The sequence below is a fragment of the Amblyomma maculatum genome, chromosome 3, assembly GCF_055883805.1.
Source record: "Amblyomma maculatum isolate TAMU_Amacu chromosome 3, ASM5588380v1, whole genome shotgun sequence".
Lineage (NCBI taxonomy): Eukaryota > Metazoa > Arthropoda > Arachnida > Ixodida > Ixodidae > Amblyomma > Amblyomma maculatum.
This window is the reverse complement of record NC_139346.1, coordinates 102062215-102081508: the sequence shown is the minus strand read 5'-3', so window position 1 is coordinate 102081508 and position 19294 is coordinate 102062215.

Below are 19294 nucleotides of genomic sequence, written 5' to 3'. Positions count from 1 at the left end.
AATGACCATAGAAACTGCAACAGCAAACATTCCCAGCACTGATCGAAGAGAGAATGGTATTTTGAAGGTTAACGAAACATCATATGAAAACAGTATTTTACCGGGAAGGAATATCCAAGCCATAAAAGAGGCCCTAAGAACTTCAGCGAGAACAATGGAAAATATCGGCAGTAATCAAAGCAACCCATACGGATATGCTCTTTGTCTTAAACATCAAGTGAAACGCATATGTTAGGCGTGGTCCCTAAGGAAAATATTCAGCACTGTCAAAGACTTCCGCACACCCCTTCATTTAGCTATCCTATCCGAACTAGTGAGGAGATTTTAAGAGATCAAAGAGCATAACTTACCTTGAAGATTGTCTCGCAATCACTTGGTGCTACTTTCGATAGCTATAGACTTTTAGCGACCAGCGAAGTGTGCTTCGTGTCCTTTGGCAGACCGTTTTCGCCGTCGCTGCTCTCTGTGTCGCCGCCGAATTTGCATCTGGCCGTCCACGTCCACTTTTGAAATAGGAGAGCATTGGTGAAGTAGTTCCGGATGCCAGGGTCCATCTTGCTGTAGGCTTCCGCAGCAAGTGAACCAATGGTTGGGCTGTGATAACCTTTCTCGGCTTCCGTACCTCAACTGGCACTATCAAGACGTGGTGATGTGCAGGGGAGAGAGGGAGGTACGAGGGATCGGTGGCAAGGGCAAACGGCTGCCTGACCAATAGTCACTGCCTTACACGCACAAAGAACTTCCGCTTTAAGGAAGGTTTGCTTTAAGGGAGGGAGATAATCTACCTCACCCTTCGGCGAGCCGCGACCAACAACGACGTGAAGCTTGAATTATGACCACCAAGCGTCAAGATGTGAAAGGCCGACATTAGCAACCGACTGCGTACTCTCGACTGTGCGAAAAACACTTCGTTACAGGTATGTATGCATCTAAAGGAAATGTGCATAATGAAAGGTATCTACTGGAGTTTGCACGAAGCCTGTAAAAACTAGTGGTAGCCGTAATGAGTATTTGTTCGGCGCGTGCTTGCTTTATGTGCGACGGAGCCTGATGGCGATGTATTTTGTCGTTTGTTTTCTTTATGTGCGAAGGGGCCGGGTAGCGCAGATATCACAGATGGCTGTGTACGCTAGGCCGTAATATTTAACATGTTTTATTGTGAGTGCCGCCTGACTAACAAGAAAAACAAATACGGCGTTTGTTGTAATGCACTACCGTTCGCGAGCCTTATGACCAGCTCAACCACTCGGCTCGCGAACGGCGGTACATCGCAACAAACGCCCATTTTTTTATTTTTTAGTCAGGCGGCAGTCGCGATAATACGTGCTAAATATTATGGTCTAGCGCGCACAGCCATCTGTGATATCTGCGCTACCCGGCCCCTTCGCACATAAAGAAAACAAACGACAAAATACATCGCCATCAGGCTCCATCGCACATAAAGCAAGCACGCGCCGAACAAATACTCATTACGGCTACCACTAGTTTTTACAGGCTTCGTGCAAACTCCAGTAGATACCTTTCATTATGCACATTTCCTTTAGATGCGTACATACCTGTAACGAAGTGTTTTTCGCACAATCGAGAGTACGCAGTCGGTTGCTAATGTCGGCCTTTCACATCTTGACGCTTGGTGGTCCTAATTCAAGCTTCACGTCGTTGTTGGTCGCGGCTCGCCGAAGGAAACCTGAGAAACCGCGTCTTGCATTCCGACACCCCTAGAGAGTGGCAACTGTACGCGGCAGATGTGGTTGGCATCGCTTTGCCAAGCCTGTGACGTTCACCGTGCCGCGCGATGCCGCCAGTCCCCGTGCACTGGCGGCGACGAGAAACGCCGTCGACGCCGTCCAATGTGTTTCCATCGGTCGCCGCTACGACTTCGCGCATGCGCAGAAAACTCGCGCAACGGGCGGATTGGCGATCTGTTGCCTGCTCACAGTGCTTTGCATATCAATTTGCAAGGTTTCGGTGGACGGGCATTACACTCTGACGTACAGGGGTAGTCAAAGGAGCGGTTGCTGTCCGCTATCGCGGCGCAGCTATTAGATATGCGCTCCGCCGCCCGCCGTGGCGAGGGTACGCACGAAGAGGGGGTTCGGCCCCTTCGTTCTCGCTCTCATTGATGACAAAGCAGTGAAAAAGATAGTGCGATGCGCGCCTTCGCGATTCCTGCTTCGATTTCCAGGGCGCTGCAGCCCCTGGCTCGACTGACGACGCTTCGCTGGAGTGAAGCGTGACGCTAGTCTCAATATTTAGTTGTGCTATGCGCACTTCTCCGTTCTTTTGACCTTCTTGCAGTACGATAACTTGTGTTTAGCTTAACATCAGCTCTTTCACAGTATACGGGGCCGTCACTGTGCCTTCTCTAATTGTGTCGCTTGCTGCCAATTTAATGCACACGAATGGGGGTAGCGCGCGCATTGTTTGCTGGTGTTTCTGAACGGTTTTCGTTGATGCTCAACTACCATTTCGCTCTCAGATACAATTAGTGCGTGCTAACTCACCAACGTGAAGCACAGGGTGAAGCACTTGAAGATATGCGTGGGTTGGGGAGTTAACATGTTGCCGATGCTTCTGCGAAATATTTCATGGTTGTTCACCCAGTAAGAAGTGTCAGGGTTACGTTATAATTGCTTTGCGCATGTTGTTCTGCTCTTGCCAGAATGAAAAGCACACTTTCTCATATATTCAGAAAACAAGCGGACAAAGAAGGCGTCTCTTGCCACGCGGTTAGATTATTATTTCTTTTAGATTACGCAACGTGCTCTTCAACCAGGTACGCTATAAGCACGCACTTGCTGCCCGCTTGTTTTTTGCCAGCTGGGAAAAGTACTTTCCTTTTTCTTGAAAGCAAGAAGGCGAGCGCAGGCGCGCAAAACACAACCGTGACAGTTCGTACTGCGTAAACTCTATGAAGAAATATCAGCAACATGTGCTGAATCCCCAACATTAGCGGGTTTATCACGCCCGTGAGGACACTGACCCCATACAAGAATTAAGATTTCATTTCATTCATAAGATTAACTGGATATAACGCAAGAAAGAAACCTTTAAGAAGCACAAGAAAACGATACGCGCTTTACCCCGACTCGTGTGCAGGAAATCGCCATCAAATTACACGAATAGAGAAGGCACAGTGACGGCCCCGCATGCTGTGAAATAGCCAATGTCAAGGTAAACGTAAGTTATCGTACGCCGAAATGACGAAAAGTACAATTATATATTGAGGCCAGCTTCATACTGCACTCCGGCGAACGGTCGTCTGCCAAGCCACGGGCTGCAGCGCAGCTGAATCGAAGAAGGAATCGCGAACGCGCGCGCCGCACTCTTTTTCAATGCTTTGTCATCTAGGACAGCGAGAACGAAGGGTGCCGAACCCTCTTTCAACGCATACCCCCGCCACCGGCGCGCGGCGCCACGCGCATCTGATAGCAGCGCCACGGTAGCCGAGAGCAACCGCTCCCCGGCCCTTCGGAGCGGCCTGGGAATTTTTGACTACCTCTGTACATATAAAAGGCCCAGGAAATGACTCACAAACAGGTTAAGCAAAGATGACGAAAGATAGGTGGTCCTTGAATTGCAATTCCATTCCTCAGCAAGAATGTTTCAGCTAGCTACATTAACAACGAAGATTTTGCCGATGAAAAATGGCGCCTGTCCTCTCTCTCTTTCCACTTAACATTCCGTGACCCCTGAAAAAATAAGAGTACAGGTGAGCGACAACGCTTGTTCATGAAATAATACATTGCAGGCTGGCTTTTAGTTTGTAGACTTCGGGTTGGCGCACCCTGTTTCCGTAACGTGAACTTCCTCCATGCGCGATATTTTAAATAATTCAAACGATTCTGGCTCTCAACAAGTGTGTTCATGTGCGTTAATCTGATTAATTGCTGTCAGACGACAGTCGAGAGCATAGTGAGCTCCTGCCATGGTAATTACAAGTCATGGTGAGTCCCTGAGAAAAGTGCAGCAGTAAAGATATTACAACCTCGATTATGTATTAACTTCGATCGACTCCGATCGGCACGAGCTTTCACTGCACAGCAAATGAGTCACGACGCTTTTTTCAATGGTCGCATAGGGTAACAAACTGGATTACAAGGGAAGGAAAGCGTAGCAGAGGGCGGCAGAAAGTTAGGCGGCCGGATGAGATTAAGAATGGGATCAAATTAATACAGATTTTTCCAAGGCACACGCTAATACACAGGCCCTGTCCAATGTTAAATTGACGTGGAGTCTTTGGCATAAAGTAAAGAATGTATTGTCAAGCACTTCTCACAATAAAATAATTGACCCTACGAGTGCACACTTGCCAGTCAGTTTCTTAGCGCCACCAATGCGCGCCTTTACACAATAAATAATTTCGCCCCCCAGCCTTTCTCCCTCCCAAGGTCACGATGCACCCCCTTAGGGAGGCACCAGTTCGCTCAAAAATGGCTGTGAATTAGATCACAATATAAGTAGGGAATGTACGTTTCCCTGGCTGAGCTTGTCGTGGTTATATATTTTAAATACGCATCTTTTATTCATTTTGCTTGACAGATACGCAAAGACTGCCCGATAATTTATGAAGTAGCATGTAGTAGTCTCACTTTTGTGTATACAATATCACAGTTTGCTAGTCTCAAAACACAGTCTCGTACACTGAATTACTCACTGAAGTCAAGTCCATTCGACGCCACAGTCTCTTGCACACACTATTTATGTGTCAAAATGGATTTTTCACGATGTCGGCTTCAAATGTACGGAACGCAATAAACTTTCGGAGGAAACTAGAATGGATGGATCAGTCACACCACATGCGTTCAGATCCTCTTGTTGGCTCCCGTTGATTGAACTTTTTCATAGTCCCCATCTCGGCGGTTATGCTGCGTATACTACGCTCGGGAGTCGGGCCTCACAGTTTGGCATGTCGTTCCTCACTTTCTTCGGGCGCCTCTGCTTCTCCCTTCCACTTCCTTACGCTCATTCTCTATTTGCTGCTGCTACGCGCCGCTTTTTACCATCTGCCACCGGCTGCGTTTAGATTGAGGCGAAAAGGAGAGACGTTCGTGTGCTGTGCGATGTCAGTGCACGTTAAAGAACCCCAGGTGGCCGAAATTACTCCGTCGCCCTCTACTAAGACTCCTCTTCCTCTTCAATCTTCCTCTCTTCTCTTCAGCCTGAGTCACATGTCTACGGAGCAAGTGTGACCGACACTGCGCCTTCCCTTTCCTGTGAACACAATTGATTATTAATATTATACCAAGGTAATATTATTATTAATGCGCTTTGTATCTTGGCCTCTCCGCTTGGCAAGGATGTTTCGGGCATGCGCAGAACTGCACCTGTCTGGGGTATGCGAAACGGCGAGACTGTGGCCAATGTAGCTCTCGCTACAAAAAAAAATGGCTGTGGCTTAGCTTGGTTAAGCCTGGAAGATTGCGAAAACAACGCCTCGGTTCAGCTGGTAGTTTGGACATGGTTGCCTCGTATGGCTTATGCATGGATTCACTCTGGACACAACATTGCTCTATTATAATTTTGCTTTATTTAATCCGATGAATATGCTTTGGTGATCCGTGAAGAATTGGCTTTTGGTCTGTGCATCGGTGATTACATAGTTGTCGGAATGCCTATACATTTGTCACCCGTTAATAATTAGGCGGATTATTAACGATGCACCCTTAACGGTGCGCACACTCCCAGACACCCTTAGAGTGAGGGGGGGTAGCTGTTCCGGTCGCAAAGGAGATACCCTCGACCTGCGTGGCAAGCTCAGCCGGAATTCAACTACCTTGTAGTGACAGAAGGGGGTGGCCGTTTCGTGCCCAGCTGTCGCCGGTTCAAGCCAGAGTAAGGTTCGGAGTCAGAAGTAACAAACAAAACACAATTTATGCACAGCAAGAGACGATACAAAGGAATACACAAACACTAAAATTGCACAGAAGAGAGGTTCACAAAATACAAACGCTAAGCATGCAATTACAGAGGTATTCAATAACATAGAGGCTCTACAACACAGATTAAACTCGAGAGAGACACATAAACAAACACCAAATTGTTCACCGGACACTGTTGCAGTCAGACGCCTCAAGAGTCACGATGTGGCCGCCATACAAGACGAGCGCCGCTCCCTTGCAGGTCCGTGGGCTTGCCAGCAGCGGGTGATCCCTGGGAGTCCAGCCGAAGCACTAGCGAACACGCCGCAACCACTGACTGACTGCACAAGCGGCGCGGTCTCTTTAAATAGGGCAAGCCGCGTCTGTCTGTTCAGTTCAGTTCAGGCGTTCAGTCGTGTCCGACTCTTCGTGACCCTATGGACCATGTCACGCCACGCTTTCCGGTCTCTCACTATCTTCTTAACATCACATAGCTTCATCTGCAATGCCTCGAGAATGCCATCTAACCATCGCGTTCGCTGCCTACCCCTTCTCCGGCGACCCTCAACCTTTCCCAACATCAAATCTTTCTCCAGCGACTCCTCTCTTCTCATCAGATGACCAAAGTAGCTGAGCTTTAACTTTAGAATTTGACCCTCCAATGAGCAGTCAGGGTTTATGGTTGACAATATCGACTGATTTGATCTTCTGGCAGTCCAAGGAACTCTTAAGAGTCTTCGCCAGCACCACAATTCAAACGCGTCAATTCTTCGGCGGTCAGCCTTTTTCACAGTCCAACTCTCGCATCCATACATCACAACTGGAAAGACCATAGCACGGGTTATACGGATCTTGGTTGGCAGACTAATGTCTCTGCTCTTTACTAGGCGGTCAAGGCTAACCATTGCTCTCTTTCCCAGAAGCAGGCGTCTCCTAATTTCATGGCTGCAGTCTCCTTCCGAGGTAATCTTGGCGCCCAAGAACAGAAAATCTGTCACAGCTTCCACTTCTTGTCCATTGATGCTCCAGGACTTGATAGGGCAAGACGCCATGATCTTCGTCTTTTTAATGTTCAGTTTAAGCCCAAACTTCTCACTCTCTTCTTGTACGCGCATCAGAAGTCTCTTGAGTTCCACTTCACTTTCTGCCATTAAAGTGGTATCATCCGCATATCTAAGGTTGTTGATACGTTTTCCAGCAATCTTCACTCCAGCTGAAGACTCGTCCAGACCGGCCTTTCTCATGATGCACTCTGAATATAGGTTAAATAGGCAGGGCGACAGTATGCAGCCTTGCCTCACCCCTTTCTCAATCGGAAACCAATCAGTAAGACCATGCCCAGTTCTGACTGTGGCCTCTTGCCCTTCATAAAGGTTCCTGAGGAGACAGATGAGGTGAATTGGAACTCCCATCTCTTGGAGAGCTTGCCACAATCTGCTGTGATCTACGCAGTCAAACGCTTTCGCATAATCAATAAAGCAGAAGTAAATGGGTTTCTGGAACTCTCTTGCTTTTTCCATGATCCAGCGAAGGTTGGCAATTTGGTCTCTAGTTCCTCTGCCCTTGCGAAACCCAGCTTGCACGTCCGGAAGCTCCCGATCCACATACTGCTGCAGCCTACCTTGCAGGATTTTTAACATCACCTTGCTAGCATGCGAAATAAGCGCGATCGTGCGGTAGTTGGAACAATCTTTGGCACTGCCTTTCTTTGGAATGGGGATGTAAACTGACCTCCTCCAATCCTGTGGCCACTGCAGGGTAGTCCAAATCTTTTGACATAATGTATGCAGTGTGTTAACAGCGTCGTGGTTGAGGTTTTGAAGCAACTCAGCTGGAATACCATCAATTCCGCTAGCTTTGTTCTTAGCAAGGCTGGCTAAGGCCCATTCAACTTCACTCTTCAGGATGCCCGGCTCGAGATCAGTAATCACAACCGGCTTATGTTGGGTTTGCACATCAGGGTCCTTCTTGTACAGTTCTTCTGTGTATTCCTGCCACCTCTTCTTTATCTCTGAGGCTTCAGTGAGGTCCTCTCCTCGTTTGTCCTTTATCACGCCCAGCTTAGCACAGAAGCTTCCTTTGATATCTTTGATTGTCTTATACAGAGCTCTTGTGTTCCTTAATTGGCTGTTGTCCTCAACTGCTTGACACTGTATGTTCAGGAAGGCATTCTTATCTCTCCTTGCTATTTTCTGAAAATCCGCATTGAGAACCTTGTATCTTTCTCTTTCCCCCATACCTTTTGCCATCCTCCTTTCCTCAGCTATTTGCAAAGCCTCTTCAGATAACCAGTTTGCTTTTTTGCATTTCTTTTGCTTTGGAACTACCTTAGTAGCAACTTCTTGTATTATATCACGAACATCAGTCCACATCTCTTCGGGCTCTTTGTCTTCTAGATCTAATTCTTGAAATCGATTCCTCACTTCCACAGCATATTCTAATGGAATCTGATCCAGATCATACCTGAAAGGCCTTCTAGTTTTCTGCGTTTTCCTCAATCGAAGCTTAATTTTGGCAACAAGAAGTTGATGATCGGTGCCACAATCGGCCCCAGGCCTTGTTTTTACTGCTTGTATAGCGCTTCTCCATCTCTGCCGGCAAATAATATAATCGATCTGATTCCTGTACAGACCGTCCGGTGAAATCCATGTGTACAGGCGCCTCTTGTGCTGTTGAAAATGAGTATTCGCTATGGTCAGGTTGTTTTCTTGACAGAACTCTACTAGCCTCTGCCCAGCTTCATTTGGCTCACCAAGACCGAACTTGCCTGTAATTCCGGATATTTCTTCACTCCCGACCTTAGCATTCCAGTCTCCTATGAGAAAAACGACGTCTGATGATGGGGTGCGGTCTAAAAGGCATTGTAGGTCCGCATAAAATCTCTCAACGTCAGCTTCTTCAGCAGCAGTGGTCGGTGCATAGACTTGGATAACTGTTATGTTGAAAGGGTGACCTTGGATCCGAAGTGAAATCATTCGGTCGTTTTTGGGGTTGTACCCTAGCACTGCTTTGCCCATTCTTCTGTTTACAATGAGAGCGACCCCATTCCTTCTCTTGGATTCGTGCCCACAATAAAAGACATAATGGTCGCCGGAGTTAAATTCTCCCATTCCGGTCCACTTGAGTTCGCTGATACCCAAGATATCAATGTTCAATCTGCACGTGCCAAAGCTAGCGCGCACACACACTTAGCTTCGCTTGTTAGAGCGCTCTCTCTTCCTCCCGTCGAGCCGCGCGTCGTCACTGGCTAGGTCCCATAGAAGGTTCTCGATTTTTCTGGCATATTCCAGCTTGATGAGTCCGCGTGATCGCCGGGTGATGGGAAAGAGGGCGGCGGCGACGCGCACTAAGATCCGCGCTCTCTTGCGCGGCGAAGGAGGCTTTTCTCGAGCTTTCCATGCGACGCCGCGCGGGCCTCACACCGTGCCGGCTTGATAAAAATGTGCGCCGATTTCGTGACAACATTACTAAATCTAGATTGCGACTCCATTGGGTGGTACTCTATGGCTGCAAGGGAGACAGGTGACTGTATTTCTTGTCAAGTGCTTGCATGAATTGAGGGTCTCCTGTAGGATCCTTATTGCTTTCTCCCTTCTTGGCTGCATACTGCATTCTTCTTTTAGCAAGACGCTCTTGTCTCTTTTCCAGCGCATCTTCAGCACGTAGTTTTCTTTTCTTGACATTCTGTCGCTCCATACTATTCATAGATTCTTCATCAACATCTTCGGCATTAAGAGCATCCATGAAACTTGTCTCCGAAGTTCACTTGGCCGTTGCGTATCAAGTGATCTTGACCGGCTGATACATATGCACGGTGTTTAGCTCGCCGTTTTTTCCGCTCTTCGTCTGTTTCTTCGACACGGCGCCGTCGCTTGGCCGCAGCAGATCATTCCAGCTTCGCCTTGTACACATCAGCCGACATAGCGCACTGAGAGGAGAGCAGCTGCAACGGCCCGTTTTATCCCGCTCTAGCGAGTGCTTTCTCTCAGCAGCGGCGCCGCCGGCCTGTGAATCCTCATCTCCGCCATCGATGGCGCTAGCTGGGTCCCCGTCTCTCGGTCTGTCATAATATCATGTGGTCACGTGGCAACAGCGTGTCGTCACCGCTCCGGCTCTTGTGAAGCCTCACCTCCGTCAACGATGGCGCGAGCCGGGGCCCCGTCTCTCGGTCTGTCGTGACGTCACACGGTCACGTGTTGCGCAGCTGTGTAAGGAGGCGCCACGACCGTCAATGGCAGAAAGTGCAAGCAGTATTGCTTTCGCAATAAAAAAATCAAATAAGCTCGTAGTCGATTGTCAAGTGCCAATATCATGCAAATATGCATTCGTCTAGTCCAGATTTGCATAAGCTCGGTGTCACTTTTCAATGGCAAGCTCCGGAAACGGGGCGCCAAGGGGCAACTCAGAAATTTGTTCCGACAGCCAGTCCCAACCTAGAGGCTCGTCATTTTCTTTGGTCGCATGGTCCTCCGCGTTCTTCGAATTATCCGACCTAATCTTCCTCAGCGTTAGCTTCAAGGGGTTGGTGCCAGCAATACACGTCCACACATCTGATCTGTCAGCCTCTTGCTTGCTTGCGTTGTGAAATTTCTTTCGACGCTTGTTGGGACGAGAGCCACCTGTGAAGACGAAGATGCCACCAGTAAGAACAACAGAATGCCTAGATTCAAAATTATATTATGCCACACAAAATAATACTTTAAGACTCTAGTCATGCGTAAAAAATACCTGTTCCTGATTTCGTCCGTCTACCTATAAGTCACTGAATTATTCTATGAACAGAGTCATATGAAGTCCAGCATGAAAAGCTGGACGTAACTTGAACCAAGCAGTGCAATATAAAATCACGAAACTTCTGCTGGCGGACGCCAACGATAAAAATAAACATTTATTGAACTACAGATATTTCGAAAATAAGTTAGAAAAGCGTTCTGTTAGGGTGTAGAGTTTGCTAAGAAAAAACACACGGAATTTTTCATGCTAACGTTTCACTTATGTGATATGTTTTTTCCCGTTCCTAAACGCATTCCGCTATATTAAAAAAAAACATACATGACCTTCCGCACCTTAACGAAAAGAGGCATAGCTGTCGACGTCATATTGAAAACTTTGCGCTCATTTCTGCGAGAAGTAATGATTGGAACAACGACAGCCCAGCCGCTTCATTAAGTTATTACCACAAGGTAAGACAACACACAAGCGCCGACTCTGGAGCGCAGGAATACATTTGGGGGAGGCAGATTCGGCTGTGTGAACGCCAGGCTTGCGTACGGAGCTCAGATTTCAACTGTACGCTCTCCCTCCGCTTCCTATTCCGCCCGATGCAGCTTTGATCATGCTTACCTCCTCTCCTTATCCTCCTTGCAGAAAGAGTAGTAGTAGTAAAATACTTTATTGAAGCTCTACCCTGACGCTCATCCTAATCTTTCCGTTCGGGAGGCTTATATCCTTCGGCAAATATAGCTGAGAACGTTCATAACCCCTGCACGGGGGTATCTCTACAAATTCCATCGCGATCCATCATGCCCCAACTGCCCTTCCTCTTATGCCAACCTTTCACACTGATTATTTTCATGTCCAGTTGCATTGCAATAGGGATTCTTTCCCACCTCCTCCCATACTATCTGGACCTGGGTGGACTGGCTTGGTGCTGAGGGTGAAGAAGAACAGCCCCTGTTCTCCCAGCAGGCCATCGATGTATTAGGCGCGTAAGTGTTGCGCCCTCCCCCCTCCCACTTTCTGCGTGGCTGCGACGGTGTTGTCCAGCTGGCGAAGCGCCGGCTCGGCACCAGTGGATCACGGTGCGTGCATTGCAAGCCGAAACGTTGAGCCACGTCGACGTGACTCGCTAGTGGACTCAGTGGCACCAGTCAGTCGTTTGCTATTTCTTCACATCTCAACTTTCCTATGGGCCCACGCGCTGCCTCCCACGACCTCCCGATAACTTGATTGCTCTCTGCGCTCCACCTCCAATACCACCCCTGTGCGCGGCAATCAGAGTGCCGTCTCGGTGTTGACGGATCTCGGCATCTGCACCGCCTGCGCCGAGACACATACCTCAATCTATCGAAAAGCTGGAACAGCTGATGAGCTGTCTTGCATTTTTAATTCGGAAGTAGCGTAATCATCGACAATTGTTTCTAAGATAACACTACACCAGTATTGTTTTTATTTGGTCGTTCGCGTGTGCTTGTGCTATTTATCCGACAGGACCATGTAGGTGACAAACCCCGCAGCGAAATCACCAGTACACAGAAGGTACGACACACAGCACGGCAGATGTGTGAGAAGCGCATACTGTGCAGTTCTTTTATTGCGAAAGCAATACTACTCTAGGTATCGAGCCTTCAGCGTAGCGCGGCCGGTAACCACGTCTTACCCACGTGACGCTGTGACGTCACACCCCACGTGACACTAGGGTGAAAGCTGGGCTACTAACTCAAGCTGTTGGCAGGAGCTGCCAACTTGGGCCTCTCGTTTCACATGGGAGTGCTATATCAGAATCAGCCTGCTAGGACCCCGGCATTCACGTTCCCCCTATAAGCTACTAAGGCCCGTTCATATGGATTGGTTAAAGCGGGGCTTTATATGTGAGCTGAGGAAGAAGAAAAAGATAAGAAGAACGCCCGGTAACCGGCAGTTAATGCTTTCGCTCAATATTTGGTTCAGCACCGTTGAACCCTTGTGAATATTTTTTTCTAGGTTGATGGTAGGGTGGCCGATGATATTTTTTGTCTGGGGCTGAAATTCAGAGTACGTCGAAAGAAACGTTGTTGATGCTGCTATTTGTTTCGAAGCTTTTCGAGCATTGGAAAAGAAACATCCCAAACTCGAAGGGCATGTGTACGCGGCAGTTAAAGTATGAACTACTTTCCCTAAAATATTACAGCAGCTATGAAAAATGTATTCCTTGATGAAGAAAAGCTCTATCAGCTAGGTCAGGAGCGCGTTCCCCATCTTATGTCAACGATATCAAGAACCCAAAGCTTTCGTGCGCTCAGCATCGGGGGAAAACTTGAAATGATACTTGCAGAGCGCAGAACAATAGCAGCCTATTAGAATGTTCTAGCTACTCGCTGTTCTTGAATCTATAGGGAACGTAAGTGCACAATGCATTGGTCGGTTTCTTTTTTCTCTTTGGAATAAATAAACATCTAAAATTTCTGCAGTAGCTGTCAGCTATGGCTCTGCGTTAAAGTATTTTTTCTCCGGTGTGTGTTTAAATTGATTTCGCAAAAACAGCTCCCTTTTATGTTGCAAGACATATCCCCGTACATTTACAGCCGTGCCAAGTGCATAGCTGCACTGTGAACGAACTTCGGTCACCGTTGCTGCACCTACAACGTTCACTGGCGAACATGTTAAACACACGTTATGCGCGAGCGCGCGATGTCAGCACACATTTAAGAGGCCTAGGAGGCCAAAATAATCCAACACCATACAATACGGCTTCTGTTCGCCTGTGTGCATACACCGGACATTGCAGGACGCAAGAGAAGGCATAAAGGCGTGAAACGCGCTGTCTGCATGGGGATATGTGCTCATAGTAAGGAGTCAGAGGGACGCGGCATATGATTCGTATGAAGCAGGTGAGCGCAGCGCGTCTGAAAGAGATATATGCAAGCTATGAGCCAGGCAACAGATGACACTCACGTACAGCTTGAATAACAGACAACCGATTTCCAATGATATATTCCCGCGGCAATGAGAGCGATACGAAAGTTCAGCGACAGGAGGCAGACTATACAGACTTGGCGGCAGCACGGAACCAGTGGAGCGGTACCGCGCTTGGACAGCTTCGGCAATAAATCATCGTGCCATCTATAATATCACCCACCAAACTATTTCAGATGGAACAGAATTTCGCCCTTCCCAAAACCGGAATCAGCGCTCCTATCTACATTATTCCGTGGCTTTTACAGAGAAAAAAGAACCAAAAATAAGCTGACGCATCATGGACAGCCCATCTGAATAATACTGGCCGACAAGACATGTTACAGCGAGTGGCGCTCCTCGTGCGTTTTCCTGCGGCTGGCGCCACCGAGTGAACGGTATCGCGACGCCATCCGAACTGTTTCTGTATGGTAGCCACCACAATTTCTGCTTCTCTGGCGGCGTCCGTGGCACCAGATAACGTGGTTTGTTGTGGTGATCACTGCATGCATTCGGAGACACAAGTGCCCTCGGTTCGAATACCTTTAGAAAACTAGCCTCATCTTGACCGGAAGATGCTTGCAAAATCTGAAGCACAAATAAATGACACCTCTCAGGACTCTGCAGGAAAAGGAACTGCGTCACAGTTTATATAAAAGGGAAATTATAAGGCACCAAATAGAGGTCCGTGATGATGCCTTATTACGCCGTTGCCATCTTTATGGGCACCACCTTTTGTTGGTAAAGGCAGTAACCGCTAGAAATATAGCGACAGCAATGCCAGATGGATTTCGCGAAATGGGGCTAGAAATGCGAGGTATAACATTCAAGTCGTGTTAAAAGGAGACTGACACTTGTTCTTTACTTCTGCAGCGCGTCCATCCGAGAGGCGGGTGCAAACATGGACGTAGTACATGTGTACTTATCATTTATTGAATAATGATTTGGCAGGGTTTGATATGGGATCAAACATAAGCGAAATTACGGCAGGTATTTCCGTCCCCCATATAGCTTCTAAAACGGAGTATGCCGACAATAAGCCGGTAGAAATTTTTGTACGATTGCTTCTGAACACCTCCGTAAGTCTACGAAACAAAGATTGAAAATAGAAATATTCATCAATATTATCAGGTACTGAACGAATTATGTGAACTTGAAAAAATACCTTCCAGTGCCGCTCTAGTGAGGGTTATCGATATTTATGTTATTGCCGCCAAATGTATTTTTTTTTTTTCGCTCTCTTAAATCCGTGGAGGACGGCTCAGGAAAAACCATGTATAAAAAGTGGCAAAAGTTTTACTAAACTGATGATATCAGAGTTTCATAATGACGCAATGTTTGGGGAAACGCGAAAAGGGAAAAAAGCATTGGTAAAAATGCGCTGCTGTCTAAATGGCAATCCTGAAAATTGTGCATTGTCCCGCATGAGTTTCTAGAACAAAATGGGTGCCGAAAGGAACTCCGCTCCATGATGGGGAAATTTAGGCCAGGGAAACGAGCCTTGACCACCACGTTTGCAGAGCTCTATAGGGCCTCTCCGCTATTCACTTTCCAGTGCTTCAAAAAACACCAAAGCGGGCATGGTTTTTTTAGGTTAATGAAACAGCGATTAACCGGGAAGGAATATCCGAGCCATAAAAGGTGTAAAAAAATTTCGCGAGATGAATTGAGATTATCGGCACCAGTCGATAGAACCTAGATTTATCCACGTTGGAAATACACTCACTGCCTGAAACATCAAGAGGAACTCATGTGTCACGCGTGGTCGCAAAATAAAATACTCAGCACCGTCAGAGACTAGCGCACACCCGTTCGCTTAGCGTTCCTATCCAAACTAGTGAGAAAAACTTAAGAGATAAAAGCGCGCAACTTACCTTCGAGTTCGTCTCGCACTCGCTTGGTACTCCTTTCCTTTGCCACGGACTTTTGGTGAGCCTCGACGTTGGCGTCCTCTCTTTTTGCGCCAGCTTTTCCGCCGTCGCTGCACTCTGGGTTGCCACCGAATTTGCACCTGGCCGTCCATGTCCACTTTTGGAAGAGGAGCGAATTCATTAGGTAGTTCCGAATGCCAGGCTCCATCTTGCGATAGGCGTCAGCACGAAATGTACTACTGGACTGGCTGTGACAACTTTTCTGGCTTCCACACCTCAAGTGGCGCTATCAAGACATGGTGGTGTGCAGGGGCGAGAGGGACGAGGACTGGTTGACTGTAGAAAATGGCTGCCTGACCAATAGTCATCTCCGTACAAGCACAATGAACTTCCGGTCTGCATTAGGAGAGGGAGATAAGGAATCGACCCTACCCTTTGCAGTTTAGAGGTGCTCGCTAACAACCCCTCTCTCCCCTTTTCTTTCATGAGTGTTATTGACCTCAATATAATACAGTGCTCTCTTTTCGAGCTCCTGTTCACTAAACCTTCTGCCTGGTTGCTGAAAGGATGGGTGTAGGGTCATGAATAGAAGCAACTGATAACCCTTGCTCAGTACCATGGTGTGACTCACTCTGGTGCTTCCAAAACGAGGGCGTACAGCATTCTGCCACTGGCACACCAGAAGAATATATAAGGCTGAATGTGGATGGGTTCTATACTAGATACACATGGCGCCAAATTTTATTATTATGTTCCACTTTCCATCTCTCTTTTAGCAGCCGCTGCAAAGTTTTTGGCGCATGCTTTGTAGTATCACGATTTGTTTACTAACAGATTCACGTAGACTGACCGTGGAGCAGGATCGGAAATCTAGATGCTAGCTCCTTGTGCGAAATTACAATACGTATACAGCCAGCGTGGTGCGGATAAGTGGTTGCGGCCTTTTATGGATTTACTTCGCCTGTAGCATTTATTTGTTTCCAACGTTTTGCAAGATTCGCTGTGCCTCAGTATACTATTATGAACTACATCAATGTACCTATTGCTCTTAACGTAACCTGCCTACGTCGGCTGATAAATTGTTACCTGCAGTGCCCTCTTTGTATTATTGGCATAAAACGCAGTGCGAATCGTTTTCTTACTGCTCTGAAGAGTATTTCCAACTACATTAAGGCTAGTTTGGGTGTGCTTGGTTTATGGGGTACGTAAAAAAAGTGACTAAGGCTGTGAGAGAGGAGGGCTACGGAAATTGCGACCACCGGGAGGTTTTTAGCGTGCACTGTCTTCGCACAGCACACGGGCACCTTGCTGCTCCCTTCGATTAATAACCGGCAGCTGAGGCCGGAATCGAATTCCGTATCTTTGGGCACAGTAGTCGAGCGCACTAGCACTGCGCCACCCCGTCGGGGTACCTATATAAAGGCGAGGTAAATCAAGTTGTAGAAGATAGCTGTAAAAAGTCAATGTTAACAAAACACAAGTGTTTGCCGATGAGCCTCAGTTGGAAAGGCAGCATTTCGACGGCCGGACATATACTTTAGTGGTGAGAAGTCTACCTACTGAAACCTCGACGACAAGACTACAGCTCCCCCTTGAGACTTGTTTGGATTCCAGTCATACACAGGCTAGTTTTACAATGCAGGTATAGATTAGGTATCGTGAACACACTGTATGAAAGAACATGCACTCGTCGATTATTGAGAAAATGTTTTAAAGCATAACATTTGGAACCCCTACCAGGTTCATGATCAGAATTTCATTCCCAATGTAATCAAGAACCCGTACGGTCCAGAAACGTCATGTTTTAAAACATTTGTTCTGTAGATAGCGAGTGTTTGTTTTCTTCAACAAATATGTTAGCTCCTCGGCAGAGAGCATTCTGTCTAACCTTTGACTACATTGTAAACGCCCGTACAGCCTGCTGTTATCTGTGGGCAAATACTGCGCTGCCGCATACAATATTTAATCATATATCAAAAGTAAACGAATGGATACTTATCTGCAAGGACGTATTTAAAATGCCGGAGCTTCCATGAAATAAAAACATCGCGCTATGAGCCTGCCACATTTATTGACTAAAAGATTTGCTAGTCATTCTCTGATATCCTCTAATTCATAGACAGCACGCGCATCCGTAGTATTTTGTTACATAGCTTTGCTTATAATATGTTCGCCAATATCTCTCATGTGCAACCCTCAGTAATGGATGTAAAAGCTTCCCTCTATACTATTTGTACATAGGAGAGTAGAGGAGCTGTGTGCTGCGTTGTTTTTCAGAGTTCAATGGCAGGCCAGGTGATTGCTGGTCTCTGGACCCCTTCAATATGAGTCCCAAAATCAGAGGTTAACTACCATGCTCGAGCTCGTTTAGTTTATTATTTTAAAAATCTATTTATTGAATCTTTTCGTAATATTTGAAACATAGCTAATGCGTTGACATTAAGGACATTAAGAAATCGAAACAACGACATTGACTGAAAAATATATTTTGCATAAGGCTAGTGCTTTTATCTTAACTGAGAAGCTTCGCTGAGCCTCTTGACGACAAAATAAATAATGCAACGCACTTTTGTCCGCGAAAGGTTGTGTTAGCCAGAGAACAGAGCTATGGACAAAATTCCTTTAAATAGTGCTTTCGCAACAGTTGATATCGCGTTAATATTTACCACTCGCGCCTGTTCTGTATGCAATCCAATGTATTGCTGCAATTCTTGTGCATTAGTGCTGTTGATGAGAAAACTTGGTGTGCAGTTCTGCGACGTCTAACCTGCCAGAATGTGCGAAACCTCACATTTATTTCTGCCGAAAAATCTGAAATTGCTGACGAGAGCATTAAAATTTGTTTCAGCAGCGAGCAAATAAAGTAAAAGAGTGAAAAGGCAATTATAAATCTACGAACGACAAACATGCTTTAGTGGTCCTCGTGAAACCCACAGAAAAAAATTAGTTGCGGTTTAACTCTGGTTAACAATGGTTGAATTGCGATAGCAACGGCGGAAGCTTTTTTTGCCTGCTACATTATTCCCCTATACCGCGCTTTCAGTGTAAGGTGCTGAATTATTGAGGACACTTAAGCTAACGTTTTAAGCGTATGACGAGAGAGCGTAAGTTAACAGTCTTCTTCTTCTGCTCATCCTTTTCCTTCTCCTCGGCTGTTCAAGGTCAAGTGTGGCTTCCGCCGGGACTACTCGACGGCTCGAAACCTGGCGCAGCATTGCTATCGCAATAAAATGGCGCCACTCGTCGCTAACAACTTTTTGATATTGTTTGAAAAGCATGGTGTGTTAACCGACTACATTATCATATGCTGGTCGCGAAAAAATGCAACCATCTTTTACTGTAATTGAAAAAAAAAAAATATCCCAATCTAATGCAACACTTTGAAGAAGGCTAAGGTTCTCCTATGAACGCCAAAGAAACCTATTCTACCGAACTTCAATGTAAATAATATCTTAAGAGCGATGCCTCGCGGCGTCTGCTAGATATATATAATTTATTATCGGTTAAAACTGAGCCGAAGAAAACTTCATTGTTTTAATTTTTTTTTTCAATCGATCTCTTTGTGTCCCACATTCTTTATGAGAATCAGGCTCACTTTGAAAAGCATTCTTCTTTTACACACTTTAATAATGTTTGAATCTGCGAACCCATTTTCGAGCCTGTTCGGTCTTATCATGAGTAGTTTAAGTTTGTATATTTATCTAGCACCGACTAGTTTGCTTTCCATATTCTTCATATCTATTTTCTCGCTTGAACCAAAGTTTAATAGTAAAACTGACACCACGAAGACTATTAGCAGAACTATCTTATCTTTTAAAAAGTACTCTGAAGGCCCCGCATGGGATATACTGCTAGATTCTCCTGAATTTTTGCAACAGTTTCTTTTTCATTTCTTCTTTGTTTTATTTT